This window comes from Panulirus ornatus, chromosome 62, assembly GCF_036320965.1.
Source record: "Panulirus ornatus isolate Po-2019 chromosome 62, ASM3632096v1, whole genome shotgun sequence".
Lineage (NCBI taxonomy): Eukaryota > Metazoa > Arthropoda > Malacostraca > Decapoda > Palinuridae > Panulirus > Panulirus ornatus.
This window is the reverse complement of record NC_092285.1, coordinates 5,167,062-5,181,892: the sequence shown is the minus strand read 5'-3', so window position 1 is coordinate 5,181,892 and position 14,831 is coordinate 5,167,062. Positions and strand designations below refer to the sequence as shown.

The window sequence follows — 14,831 nt, the reverse complement described above, 5'->3', positions numbered from 1 at the left end:
AATCTTTGCGGAAGATGAAAGCCGGCAAGGCAGCAGGTTTGGATGGTATTGCTGTGGAATTTATTAAAAAAGGGGGTGACTGTATTGTTGACTGGTTGGTAAGGTTATTTAATGTATGTATGACTCATGGTGAGGTGCCTGAGGATTGGCGGAATGCGTGCATAGTGCCATTGTACAAAGGCAAAGGGGATAAGAGTGAGTGCTCAAATTACAGAGGTATAAGTTTTGTTGAGTATTCCTGGTAAATTATATGGGAGGGTATTGATTGAGAGGGTGAAGGCATGTACAGAGCATCAGATTGGGGAAGAGCAGTGTGGTTTCAGAAGTGGTAGAGGATGTGTGGATCAGGTGTTTGCTTTGAATAATGTATGTGAGAAATACTTAGAAAAGCAAATGGATTTGTATGTAGCATTTATGGATCTGGAGAAGGCATATGATAGAGTTGATAGAGATGCTCTGTGGAAGGTATTAAGAATATATGGTGTGGGAGGCAAGTTGTTAGAAGCAGTGAAAAGTTTTTATCGAGGATGTAAGGCATGTGTACGTGTAGGAAGAGAGGAAAGTGATTGGTTCTCAGTGAATGTAGGTTTGCGGCAGGGGTGTGTGATGTCTCCATGGTTGTTTAATTTGTTTATGGATGGGGTTGTTAGGGAGGTAAATGCAAGAGTCTTGGAAAGAGGGGCAAGTATGAAGTCTGTTGGGGATGAGAGAGCTTGGAAGTGAGTCAGTTGTTGTTCGCTGATGATACAGCGCTGGTGGCGGATTCATGTGAGAAACTGCAGAAGTTTGGTGACTGATTTTGGTAAAGTGTGTGGAAGAAGAAAGTTAAGAGTAAATGTGAATAAGAGCAAGGTTATTAGGTACAGTAGGGTTGAGGGTCAAGTCAATTGGGAGGTGAGTTTGTATGGTGAAAAACTGGAGGAAGTGAAGTGTTTTAGATATCTGGGAGTGGATCTGTCAGCGGATGGAACCATGGAAGCGGAAGTGATCATAGGGTGGGGGAGGGGCGAAAATTTTGGGAGCCTTGAAAAATGTGTGGAAGTCGAGAACATTATCCGGAAAGCAAAAATGGGTATGTTTGAAGGAATAGTAGTTCCAACAATGTTGTATGGTTGCGAGGCGTGGGCTATGGATAGAGTTGTGCGCAGGAGGATGGATGTGCTGGAAATGAGATGTTTGAGGATAATGTGTGGTGTGAGGTGGTTTGATCGAGTAAGTAACGTAAGGGTAAGAGAGATGTGTGGAAATAAAAAGAGCGTGGTTGAGAGAGCAGAAGAGGGTGTTTTAAAATGGTTTGGGCACATGGAGAGAACGAGTGAGGAAAGATTGACCAAGAGGATATATGTGTCGGAGGTGGAGGGAACGAGGAGAAGAGGGAGACCAAATTGGAGGTGGAAAGATGGAGTGAAAAAGATTTTGTGTGATCGGGGCCTGAACATGCAGGAGGGTGAAAGGAGGGCAAGGAATAGAGTGAATTGGAGCGATGTGGTATACAGGGGTTGACGTGCTGTCAGTGGATTGAATCAGGGCATGTGAAGCGTCCGGGGTAAACCATGGAAAGCTGTGTAGGTATGTATATTTGTGTGTGTGGGCGTGTGTATGTACATGTGTATGGGGGGGGTTGGGCCATTTCTTTCGTCTGTTTCCTTGCGCTACCTCGCAAACGCGGGAGACAGCGACAAAGTATAAAAAAAAAAAAAAAAAAAATATATATATATATATATACACACACATCTGGAGTGAGTATTTTGAAGGTTTGTTGAATGTGTTTGATGATAGAGTGGCAGATATAGGGGCTTTGGTCGAGGTGGTGTGCGAAGTGTGAGGGTCAGGGAGAATGATTTAGTAAACAGAGAAGAGGTAGTGAAAGCTTTGTGGAAGATGAAAGCCGGCAAGGCGGCGGGTTTGGATGATATTTCAGGGGAATTTATTCCAAAAAGGGGTTACTATGTTGTTGATTGGTGTGTAAGGATATTCAATGTACATATGAATGATGGCGAAGTACCTGAGGATTGGCGGAATGCTTGCATAGTCCCATTGTACATAGGCAAAGGGGATAAAGGTGAGTGTTAAAATTACAGAGGCATAAATCTATTGAGTATTCCTGAAAAATTATATGGGAAGGTATTGATTGAGAGGGTGAAGGCATGTACAGAGCATCAGATTGGGGAAGAGCAGTGTGGTTTCAGAAGTGGTAGAGGATGTGTGGATCAGGTGTTTGCTTTGAAGAATGTATGTGAGAAATACTTAGAATAAATACAAGAGAGAAGAAATGGCTACCCTTGAGAAGCCATTATGGGCTTGTTGTTTGATGGCCTTTAACGAGGTGAGGAAATGAAGCCATTTTTCGTTGTAATTATAAACATGCTTGACCTTGAATCACTGCACGAGACTTCGACACCTCTAATGGATGGAGTGAATCACTTGAACGAGATTTCAAAGCTTTGAAACCTCTAATGAATGGAGTGATTCACTTGAACGAGATTTCAAAGCTTCGAAACCTCTAATGAATGGAGTGAATCACTTGAGCGAGATTTCAAAGCTTTGAAACCTCTAATGAATGGAGTGATTCACTTGAACGAGATTTCAAAGCTTCGAAACCTCTAATGAATCGAGGTGAATCACTTGAACGAGATTTCAAAGCTTTGAAACCTCTAATGAATGGAGTGAATCACTTGAACGAGATTTCAAAGCTTTGAAACCTCTAATGAATGGAGTGATTCACTTGAACGAGATTTCAAAGCTTCGAAACCTCTAATGAATCGAGTGAATCACTTGAACGAGATTTCAAAGCTTTGAAACCTCTAATGAATCGAGTGAATCAACGAGCTTTGAAACCTCTAATGGATGGAATGAATCACTTGAACGAGACTTCAAAGCTTCGAAACCTCTAAATGGATGGAATGAATCACTTGAACGAGATTTCAAAGCTTTGAAACCTCTAATGGATGGAGTGAATCACTTGAACGAGATTTCAAAGCTTTGAAACCTCTAATGGATGGAGTGAATCACTTGAACGAGATTTCAAAGATTTGAAACCTCTAATGGATGGAATGAATCACTTGACGAGACTTCAAAGCTTCGAAACCTCTAATGGATGGAATGAATCACTTGAACGAGATTTCAAAGCTTTGAAACCTCTAATGGATGGAGTGAATCACTTGAACGAGATTTCAAAGCTTTGAAACCTCTAATGGATGGAATGAATCACTTGAACGAGATTTCAAAGCTTTGAAACCTCTAATGGATGGAGTGAATCACTTGAACGAGATTTCAAAGCTTTGAAACCTCTAATGGAAAGGAGTGAATCACTTGAACGAGATTTCAAAGCTTCGAAACCTCTAATGAATCGAGTGAATCACTTGAACGAGACTTCAAAGCTTCGAAACCTCTAATGAATGGAGTGATTCACTTGAACGAGATTTCAAAGCTTCGAAACCTCTAATGAATCGAGTGAATCACTTGAACGAGACTTCAAAGCTTTGAAACCTCTAATGGATGGAGTGAATCACTTGAACGAGACTTCAGTACTTGATGAATGGCGTTATTTCGCTTCAATTCTAGTTTTATTAAGGTTTATAATAAAATAACTGTGCAGATGGGAGCCACGCCAATGCTAATCCTATGTTGATGATTACCCCCTTGTGGGCTAAGAGATAATGAATGTTACTTAGGTTTGGGCTAAATTGGTATAAGAATGATATTGAAATAAGGGTTATAATAAATGATAGATTTTGTGCTGGAATTGCTTAACTACCGTTTATAAGTCACTTGGATAGATTATATTAATTACTGTTTATAAGCATGCCACTTAGATATATTAACTTCAATTGCACTCTTCCATTTTTGGAATGAGACCGCACAAGCAACTAATTCTTGATATATATATATATATATATATATATATATATATATATATATATATATATATATATATATATATATCCCTGGGGATAGGGGAGAAAGAATACTTGCCACGTATTCCCTGCGTGTCGTAGAAGGCGACTAAAAGGGGAGGGAGCGGGTGGCTGGAAATCCTCCCCTCTCTTTTTTTTTTTTGATTTTCCAAAAGAAGGAACAGAGAAGGGCCCCAGGTGACGATATTCCCTCAAAGGCCCAGTCCTTTGTTCTTAACGCTACCTCGCTGACGCGGGAAATGGCAAATAGTATGAAAGGAAGAATACATATATATACATATATATATATATATATATATGGACCCAAGATGAGATGACAGACTACTAAAATAGTGCAGCAGGCCACCTTCTCCCCGCCACACCGCTGACCAGAAAGTGAACTACGCGGGAAACGGCGATCAAATTTAAAGAGGGAAGTCAGCACCACAAGTAAAGCATCCTCCTCGAAGGCTCAGAGTGGGGTGCCTAAATGTGTGTGGATGTAACCAAGATGTGAAGACCCTTACTGGAAAAACAATCACTCTTGAAGTAGAACCTTCAGACACAACTGAAAATGTGAAGGAAAATAGTGAAATTGGAGAAAAATGTAGCTTAGACATTGAAGCTTATTGATACAGTGGTTAAATTGATGAGAACTGCTATTGACGTTTGTGTAAATAAATTATACATTTCCTTTTTTCCATAGCCAGAGGTTGAACCATTATGTGACATTCTTTTTTTTTCATTCATTTCAAGCTAGAAGTTTCAGTTTTCTAAATTGTTTCTTACATTTCTCATATGTATATATATGTATGTGTGTGTGTGTGTATATGTGCGTATGTATGTATATGTGTGTGTATGTGTATATGTATATATATATGTATATTATCCCTGGGGATAGGGGTGAAAGAATACTTCCCACGTATTCCTCGCGTGTCGAAGAAAGCGACTAGAGGGGACGGGAGCGGGGGGCCAGAAATCCTCCCCTCCTTGTATTAACTTTCTAAAATGGGAAACAGAAGAAGGAGTCGCGCGGGGAGTGCTCATCCTCCTCGAAGGCTCAGAGTGGGGTGCCTAAATGTGTGTGGATGTAACCAAGATGTGAAAAAAGGAGAGATAGGTAGTATGTTTGAGGAAAGGAACCTGGATGTTTTGGCTCTGAGTGAAACGAAGCTCAAGGGTAAAGGGGAAGAGTGGTTTGGGAATGTCTGGGGAGTAAAGTCAGGGGTTAGTGAGAGGACAAGAGCAAGGGAAGGAGTAGCAATACTCCTGAAACAGGAGTTGTGGGAGTATGTGATAGAGTGTAAGAAAGTAAATTCTCGATTAATATGGGTAAAACTGAAAGTTGATGGAGAGAGGTGGGTGATTATTGGTGCATATGCACCTGGGCATGAGAAGAAAGATCAAGAGAGGCAAGTGTTTTGGGAGCAGCTGAATGAGTGTGTTAGTGGTTTTGATGCACGAGACCGGGTCATAGTGATGGGTGATTTGAATGCAAAGGTGAGTAATGTGGCAGTTGAGGGAATAATTGGTATACATGGGGTGTTCAGTGTTGTAAATGGAAATGGTGAAGAGCTTGTAGATTTATGTGCTGAAAAAGGACTGATGATTGGGAATACCTGGTTTAAAAAGCGAGATATACATAAGTATACTTATGTAAGTAGGAGAGATGGCCAGAGAGCGTTATTGGATTACGTGTTAATTGACAGGCGTGCGAAAGAGAGACTTTTGGATGTTAATGTGCTGAGAGGTGCAACTGGAGGGATGTCTGATCATTATCTTGTGGAGGCTAAGGTGAAGATTTGTATGGGTTTTCAGAAAAGAAGAGTGAATGTTGGGGTGAAGAGGGTGGTGAGAGTAAGTGAGCTTGAGAAGGAGACCTGTGTGAGGAAGTACCAGGAGACTGAGTACAGAATGGAAAAAGGTGAGAACAATGGAAGTAAGGGGAGTGGGGGAGGAATGGGATGTATTTAGGGAATCAGTGATGGATTGCGCAAAAGATGCTTGTGGCATGAGAAGAGTGGGAGGTGGGTTGATTAGAAAGGGTAGTGAGTGGTGGGATGAAGAAGTAAGAGTATTAGTGAAAGAGAAGAGAGAGGCATTTGGACGATTTTTGCAGGGAAAAAATGCAATTGAGTGGGAGATGTATAAAAGAAAGAGACAGGAGGTCAAGAGAAAGGTGCAAGAGGTGAAAAAAAGGGCAAATGAGAGTTGGGGTGAGAGAGTATCATTAAATTTTAGGGAGAATAAAAAGATGTTCTGGAAGGAGGTAAATAAAGTGCGTAAGACAAGGGAGCAAATGGGAACTTCGGTGAAGGGCGCAAGTGGGGAGGTGATAACAAGTAGTGGTGATGTGAGAAGGAGATGGAGTGAGTATTTTGAAGGTTTGTTGAATGTGTTTGATGATAGAGTGGCAGATATAGGGTGTTTTGGTCGAGGTGGTGTGCAAAGTGAGAGGGTTAGGGAAAATGATTTGGTAAACAGAGAAGAGGTAGTGAAAGCTTTGCGGAAGATGAAAGCCGGCAAGGCAGCAGGTTTGGATGGTATTGCAGTGGAATTTATTAAAAAAGGGGGTGACTGTATTGTTGACTGGTTGGTAAGGTTATTTAATGTATGTATGACTCATGGTGAGGTGCCTGAGGATTGGCGGAATGCGTGCATAGTGCCATTGTACAAAGGCAAAGGGGATAAGAGTGAGTGCTCAAATTACAGAGGTATAAGTTTGTTGAGTATTCCTGGTAAATTATATGGGAGAGTATTGATTGAGAGGGTGAAGGCATGTACAGAGCATCAGATTGGGGAAGAGCAGTGTGGTTTCAGAAGTGGTAGAGGATGTGTGGATCAGGTGTTTGCTTTGAAGAATGTATGTGAGAAATACTTAGAAAAGCAAATGGATTTGTATGTAGCATTTATGGATCTGGAGAAGGCATACGATAGAGTTGATAGAGATGCTGTGTGGAAGGTATTAAGAATATATGGTGTGGGAGGAAAGTTGTTAGAAGCAGTGAAAAGTTTTTATCGAGGATGTAAGGCATGTGTACGTGTAGGAAGAGAGGAAAGTGATTGGTTCTCAGTGAATGTAGGTTTGCGGCAGGGGTGTGTGATGTCTCCATAGTTGTTTAATTTGTTTATGGATGGGGTTGTTAGGGAGGTGAATGCAAGAGTTTTGGAAAGAGGGGCAAGTATGAAGTCTGTTGGGGATGAGAGAGCTTGGGAAGTGAGTCAGTTGTTATTCGCTGATGATACAGCGCTGGTGGCTGATTCATGTGAGAAACTGCAGAAGCTGGTGACTGAGTTTGGTAAAGTGTGTGGAAGAAGAAAGTTAAGAGTAAATGTGAATAAGAGCAAGGTTATTAGGTACAGTAGGGTTGAGGGTCAAGTCAATTGGGAGGTGAGTTTGAATGGAGAAAAACTGGAGGAAGTGAAGTGTTTTAGATATCTGGGAGTGGATCTGTCAGCGGATGGAACCATGGAAGCGGAAGTGGATCATAGGGTGGGGGAGGGAGCGAAAATCCTGGGGGCCTTGAAGAATGTGTGGAAGTCGAGAACATTATCTCGGAGAGCAAAAATGGGTATGTTTGAAGGAATAGTGGTTCCAACAATGTTGTATGGTTGCGAGGCGTGGGCTATGGATAGAGTTGTGCGCAGGAGGATGGATGTGCTGGAAATGAGATGTTTGAGGACAATGTGTGGTGTGAGGTGGTTTGATCGAGTGAGTAACGTAAGGGTAAGAGAGATGTGTGGAAATAAAAAGAGCGTGGTTGAGAGAGCAGAAGAGGGTGTTTTGAAGTGGTTTGGGCACATGGAGAGGATGAGTGAGGAAAGATTGACCAAGAGGATATATGTGTCGGAGGTGGAGGGAACAAGGAGAAGAGGGAGACCAAATTGGAGGTGGAAAGATGGAGTGAAAAAGATTTTGTGTGATCGGGGCCTGAACATGCAGGAGGGTGAAAGGAGGGCAAGAAATAGAGTGAATTGGAGCGAAGTGGTATACCGGGGTTGACGTGCTGTCAGTGGATTGAATCAGGGCATGTGAAGCGTCTGGGGTAAACCATGGAAAGCTGTGTAGGTATGTATATTTGCGTGTGTGGACGTGTGTATATACATGTGTATGGGGGGGGGGGGTTGGGCCAGTTCTTTCGTCTGTTTCCTTGCGCTACCTCGCAAACGCGGGAGACAGCGACAAAAAAAAAAAAAATATATATATATAAACATATATATATATATATATATATATATATATATATATATATATATATAATCATATATATATATATATATATATATATATATAAACATATATATCCCTGGGGATAGGGGTTTAAGAATACTTCCCACGTATTCCCTGCGTGTCGTAGAAGGCGACTAAAAGGGGAGGGAGCGGGGGGCTGGAATTCCTCCCCTCTCGTTTTTTTTTTAAATTTTCCAAAAGAAGGAACAGAGGGGGGCCAGGTGAGGATATTCCAAAAAAGGCCCAGTCCTCTGTTCTTAGCGCTACCTCGCTAATGCGGGAAATGGCGAATAGTTTAAAAAAAAAGAAAAAAAAAAAGAAAATATATAAACATATATATATTCCTATGAGTCCACGGGGAAAATTAAACACGATAAGTTCCCACATCATCAAGAGAGACACAAGAGAGAAATATAAGTCAGTTGACATACATCGAAGAGACGAAGCTAGGACGCCATTTGGTAAACATGCGATTGTCCAAGACATACAACGAACGTTCATAAACTTATTTTACAAATTTTGTCAACAATAAAGTTATCTACTTTGTATAGACCATCACTAATATTAAGATTATAATTCTTTGTGTATTTGATAATAGAAGATTCAATGATATTTCTCGTGGTAATAGAGTTAGGTTTAATAACTGAGATGGCATTACTCCAGTCAGTGCAATGATCATAGTTTTTAACATCATTAAACAAGGCATTTGATTCTTGTCCCGTTCTTATACTATATTTATGTTGCTTAAGTCTAACAGAAAGATCCTTACCAGTCTGACCAACAGAAAACTTATCACAATTTCCACATGGCACTTTATAGATACATCCAACAGAATGTTCTGGTGAATTCCTGATTAAGATATTCTTTATAGTATTATTGTTGCTGAAGACAACATTTACATTAAAGGATTTAAACAATATGGGAAGCAAAGTAAAATTATTATTAAAAGGGAAGAACCAGATGTTGGACCATTGCTATGATAGATTAAGGAAAGAACGCAATAGGCTACAAATGTCACTAAATTGTAAGTTGGACCATCTTATTAATAACAGCGACTGGACCAAGAACACAAACCCTTCTTTTGTGATAAACACGTCTAATAAACACCTAGATATAGATTCATTGAATGGATTAGTCTATGGTTTAAGTTTTGTATGCTCTAACAGGGAAGCCAGCTGTGTTGATGTCACAAAAACTTTTTGTAATTTAGAGAAGTACAGTAATTTAAGTAATGATGAAATTAATATTTGTAAGGGTTTAGTGTATGCCAGTTTGTCAAAACTAGTGGAACCTAATTGCCCTAAAAGATTTATAAGAGCTATTAACACCTTAAAAACAGACAAAGATATACCTATTACTAAAGCAGATAAGGCTAACACTGTTGTGATTTTAGACAAAAGTAACTATTTATCTAAAATGAATGATCTTTTAAATGGTGACACAACATATTCTAAACTCAGTAAAAATCCCTTAGAAGCAGTTATTTCCCAATGTTTACCAAAAGGCGTCCTAGCTTCGTCTCTTCGATGTATATCAACTGACTGTTATATTTCTCTCTTGTGTCTCCCCTGATGATGTGATTATGACACGAAAGTGCACTTGGCAACTTATCGTGTTTCATTTTTCCCTTGGACTCATAGGAATTTATATATATATATATATATATATATATATATATATATATATATATATATATATATATATATATATATATATATATATACTTATTTATTTATTTATTTCTTATTCATTTATTTATGGGATGTATTTAACGTGGCAGTGATGGCTTACACCAAAGATTTATGTGGCATGAGATAGGTGGGAGGTGTGCAGATGAGAAAGGGTAGTGAATGGTGGGATGCAGAAGTAAGAATGTTAGTGAAAGAGAAGAGAGAGGCGTTTGGACGATTTTTGCAGGGAAATAGTGCAATTGACTGGGAGATGTATAAAAGAAAGCGGCAGAAGGTCAAGAGAAGGGTCCAAGTGATGAAAAAGAGGGGAAATGAGAGTTGGGGTTAGAGAGTATCTTTAAATCTTAGGGAGGATAAAAAGATGTTTTGGAAGGAGGTAAATAAAGTGCGTAAGACAAGAGCACAAAGGGAACATCGGAGAAGGGGGCAAATGGGGAGGTAATAACAAGTAGTGGTGAAGTGAAAAGGAGATGGAATGAATATTTTGGAGGTTTTTTCGAATGTGTTTGCATATAGAGTGGCAGATATAGGGTGTTTTGGTCGGGGTGGTGTGCGAAGGGAGAGGGTTAGGGGGAATGGCTTGGTGAACAGAGAAGAGGTAGTGAAAGTTTTGCGGAAGATGAAAGCCGGCAAGGCGGCGGGTGGTATTACAGTGGAATTTATTAAAAAAAAAAGGGTGGGGGTGGGGGTGTGACTGTATTGTTGTTTGGTTGGTAAGGATATTTAATGTATGTATGGATCATGGTGAAGTGCCTGAGGATTGGCGGAATGCATGCATAGTGCTATTGTACATAAAGATGAGTTTCAAATTAAAGAGGTATAAGTTTGTTGAGTATTCCTGGGAAATTATATGGGAGGGTATTGATTGAGAGGGTAAAGGCATGTACAGAGCATTAGATTGGGGTAGAGCAGTGTGGTTTCATAAGTGGTAAAGGATGTGTGGATCAGGTTTTTGCTTTGAAGAATGTATATGATGTGAAAGGTAAGTTGCTAGAAGCAGTGAAAAGTTTTTACCAAGGATGTAAGGCATGTGTACGAGTAGGAAGAGAGGAAAGTGATTGGTTCCCAGTGAATTTCGGTTTGCGGCAGGGGTGCGTGATGTCTCCATGGTTGTTTAATTTCATTATTGATGGGGTGGTTAGGGAGGTGAATGCAAGTGTTTTGGAGAGAGGGGCAAGTATACAGTCTGTTCTGGATGAGAGGGCTTGGGAAGTGAGTCAGTTGTTGTTCGCTGATGATACATCGCTGGTGGCTGATTCGGGTGAGAAACTGCAGAGGTTGGTGACTGAGTGTGGTAAAGTGTGTGAAAGAAGAAAGCTCAGAGTAAATGTGAATAAGAGCAGGTTATTAGGTTCAGTAGGGTTGAGGGACAAGTTAATTTGAGGTAAGTTTGAATGGAGAGAAACTGGAGGAAGTGAAGTGTTTTAGATGTCTGGGAGTGGACTTGGCGGCGGATGGAACCATGGAAGCGGAAGTGAGTCACAGGGTGGGAGAGGAAGCGAAGGTTCTGGAGCGTTGAAGAATGTGTGGAAGGCGAGAACATTATCTCGGAAAGCAAAAATGGGTATGTTTGAAGGAAAAGTGGTTCCAACATTGTTATATTTTTGCGAGGCGTGGGCTATAGATAGGGTTATGCGGAGGAGGGTGGATGTGTTGGAAATGAAGTGTTTGAGGACAATATGTGGTTTGAGGTGGTTTGATCATTTAAGTAATGAAAGGGTAAGAGAGATGTGTGGTAATAAAAAGAGTGTGGTTGAGAGAGCAGAAGAGGATGTGTTGAAATGGTTTGTACGCATGGAGAGAAAGATTGAGAAAGAGGATATAATAGTCAGAGGTGGAGGGAACGAGGAGAAGTGGGAGACCAAATTGGAGGTGGAAGGGCGGAGTGTAAAAGATTTTGAGCAACCGGGGCCTGAACATGCAGGAGGGTGAAAGGTGTGCAAGGAATAAAGTGAACTAGAACGATGTGGTATACCAGGGTCGACGTGCTGTCAATGGATTGGACCAAGACATTTGAAGCGTCTGGGGTAAACCATGGAAAGGTCTGTGGAGCCTGGATGTGGAAAGGGATCTTTGGTTTGGGTGCATTACACATGACAGCTGAAGAAATTGTGAACCAATGTGAACTTTTACCTCTGTTTCTGGCGCTGGTGGGGGGCGGGGGGGACTATTTCGTGTATGGCGGGGTGGCGAGGGGGATAGGTGAAGGCAGCAAGTATGTATATGTACATGTATATATATGTATATATCTGTGTATATGTATGTATGTATACGTTGAAATGTATGTATGTTTATGGGCGTGTGTTGGCATCTATGTATATACATGTGTATGTGAGTGGGTTAGGTCATTGCTCGTTTGTTTCCTTGCGCCAACTCGCTAACACAGGAGACGGCGGTTAATTTTAATAGTAATAATAATGATATATATATATATATATATATATATATATATATATATATATATATATATATATATATTTTTTTTTTTTTTTTTTTTTTATTATACTTTGTCGCTGTCTCCCGCGTTTGCGAGGTAGCGCAAGGAAACAGACGAAAGAAATGGCCCAACCCCCCCCCCCCATACACATGTATATACATACGTCCACACACGCAAATATACATACCTACACAGCTTTCCATGGTTTACACCAGACGCTTCACATGCCTTGATTCAATCCACTGACAGCACGTCAACCCCGGTATACCACATCGCTCCAATTCACTCTATTCCTTGCCCTCCTTTCACCCTCCTGCATGTTCAGGCCCCGATCACACAAAATCTTTTTCACTCCATCTTTCCACTCCATCTTTGGTCTCCCTCTTCTCCTCGTTCCTTCCACCTCCGACACATATATCCTCTTGGTCAATCTTTCCTCACTCATTCTCTCCATGTGCCCAAACCACTTCAAAACACCCTCTTCTACTCTCTCAACCACGCTCTTTTTATTTCCACACATCTCTCTTACCCTTACGTTACTCACTCGATCAAACCACCTCACACCACACATTGTCCTCAAACATCTCATTTCCAGCACATCCATCCTCCTGCGCACAACTCTATCCATAGCCCACGCCTCGCAACCATACAACATTGTTGGAACCACTATTCCTTCAAACATACCCATTTTTGCTTTCCGAGATAATGTTCTCGACTTCCACACACACACACACATATATATATATATATATATATATATATATATATATATATTCCTATGGGTCCCCGGGGAAATTGAAACACGAAAAGTTCCCAAGTGCACTTTCGTGTAATAATCACATCATCAGGGGAGAGACAAGAGAGAAATCTAACAGTCAGTTGATATACATCGAAGAGACGAAGCTAGGACGCCATCTGGTAAACATGTGATTGTCCAAAACATACAACGAGCGTTCATAAACTTCTCAATTTACAAACCTTATCAACAATGAGATGGCGTTACTCCAGTCAATACAATGATCATAGTTTTTAACATGAATAAACAAGGCATTTGATTCTTGTCCCGTTCTTATACTATATTTATGTTGCTTAAGTCTAACAGAAAGATCCTTACCAGTCTGACCAACATAAAATTTATCACAGTTTCCACAAGGAACTTTATAGATGCAACCAAGAGAATTTTCTGGTGAATTCCTGATCAAGATATTCTTTATAGGATTATTGTTGCTAAAGGCAACATTTACATTAAAGGATTTAAGCAACATGGGAAGCAAAGTGAAATTATTATTAAAAGGGAGAACTAAAAGATTCTTGGTGTCAATGGGAGGTTTGGGCTCAACTCTATAAAATGATTTCTTTGCTAACTTAAGGGATTTATCAATGAAAGATCTAGGGTACTTTAACTTAGATCCAATAGAATATATCTTCTCAAACTCATCATCAATAAACTCTGGACTGCAAATACGTAATGCCCTAAGGAACATAGATCGAAATGATAATTTAACTCTGTCATGTTGAGATGAGTAATAATGGATATATGAGCATACATTGGTAGGTTTTCTGTATATGCTAAACTTAAACTTGTTTCCTTGTCTATGGATCATGCAATCTAGAACTGGTAACATACCATTATTTTCATTTTCTACAGTAAATTTGATGGAAGGTACTAAATTGTTAAGTAGAGGGAGAATTCTTTGAAGCAAAATTATTAAAGGATACCTTACCTCGTAATAGATTGAAATGATGATAATTTAACTCTGTCATGTTGAGATGAGTAATAATGGATATATAAGCATTCATTGGTAGGTTTTCTGTATATGCTAAACTTAAACTTGTTTCCTTGTCTATGGATCATGCAATCTAAAAATGGTAACATACCATTACTTTCATTGTTTTGCTTCCCATGTTGCTTAAATCCTTTGATGTAAATGTTGCCTTTAGCAACAATAATACTATAAAGTATATCTCAATCAGGAATTCAACAGAAAATTCTCCTGGGTGCATCAATAAAGTACCACGTAGAAATTGTGATAAATTTATGTTGGTCAGACTGGTAAGGATCTTTCTGTTAGACTTAAGCAACATAAATATAGTATAAGAACGGGACAAGAATCAAATGCCTTGTTTAATCATGTTAAAAACTATGATCATTGTATTGACTGGAGTAACGCCATCTCAGTTGTTAACTCTAACTCTATTACCAAGAGAAATATCATTGAATCTTGTATTATCAAATACACAAAGAATTATAATCTTAATATTAGTGATGGTCTGTACAAATTAGATAACTTTATTGTTGATAAGATTTGTAAAATGATAAGTTTATGAACGCTCGTTGTATGTTTTGGACAATCACATGTTTACCAAATGGCGTCCTAGCTTCGTCTCATTGATGTATATCAACTGACTGATATATTTCTCTCTTGTGTCTCCCCTGATGATGTGATTATTACACGAAAGTGCACTTGGGAACTTTTCGTGTTTCATTTTCCCCGTGGACTCATAGGAATATATATATATATATATATATATATATATATATATATATATATATATATATATATATATATATATCG

General features: G+C 39.6%; 2 protein-coding genes across 2 annotated transcripts in view; one reads left to right on the top strand and one right to left on the bottom strand.

The window, feature by feature from the left end:
- The window catches only part of LOC139745709 (uncharacterized), a 509,563-nt gene that overhangs the window by 291,104 nt on the left and 203,628 nt on the right, over positions 1-14,831 (top strand). The window lies entirely within an intron of this gene.
- Positions 1-14,831, bottom strand: part of LOC139745708 (uncharacterized) — an 88,185-nt gene that overhangs the window by 71,698 nt on the left and 1,656 nt on the right. The gene's annotated exons all lie outside the window — the stretch shown is intronic.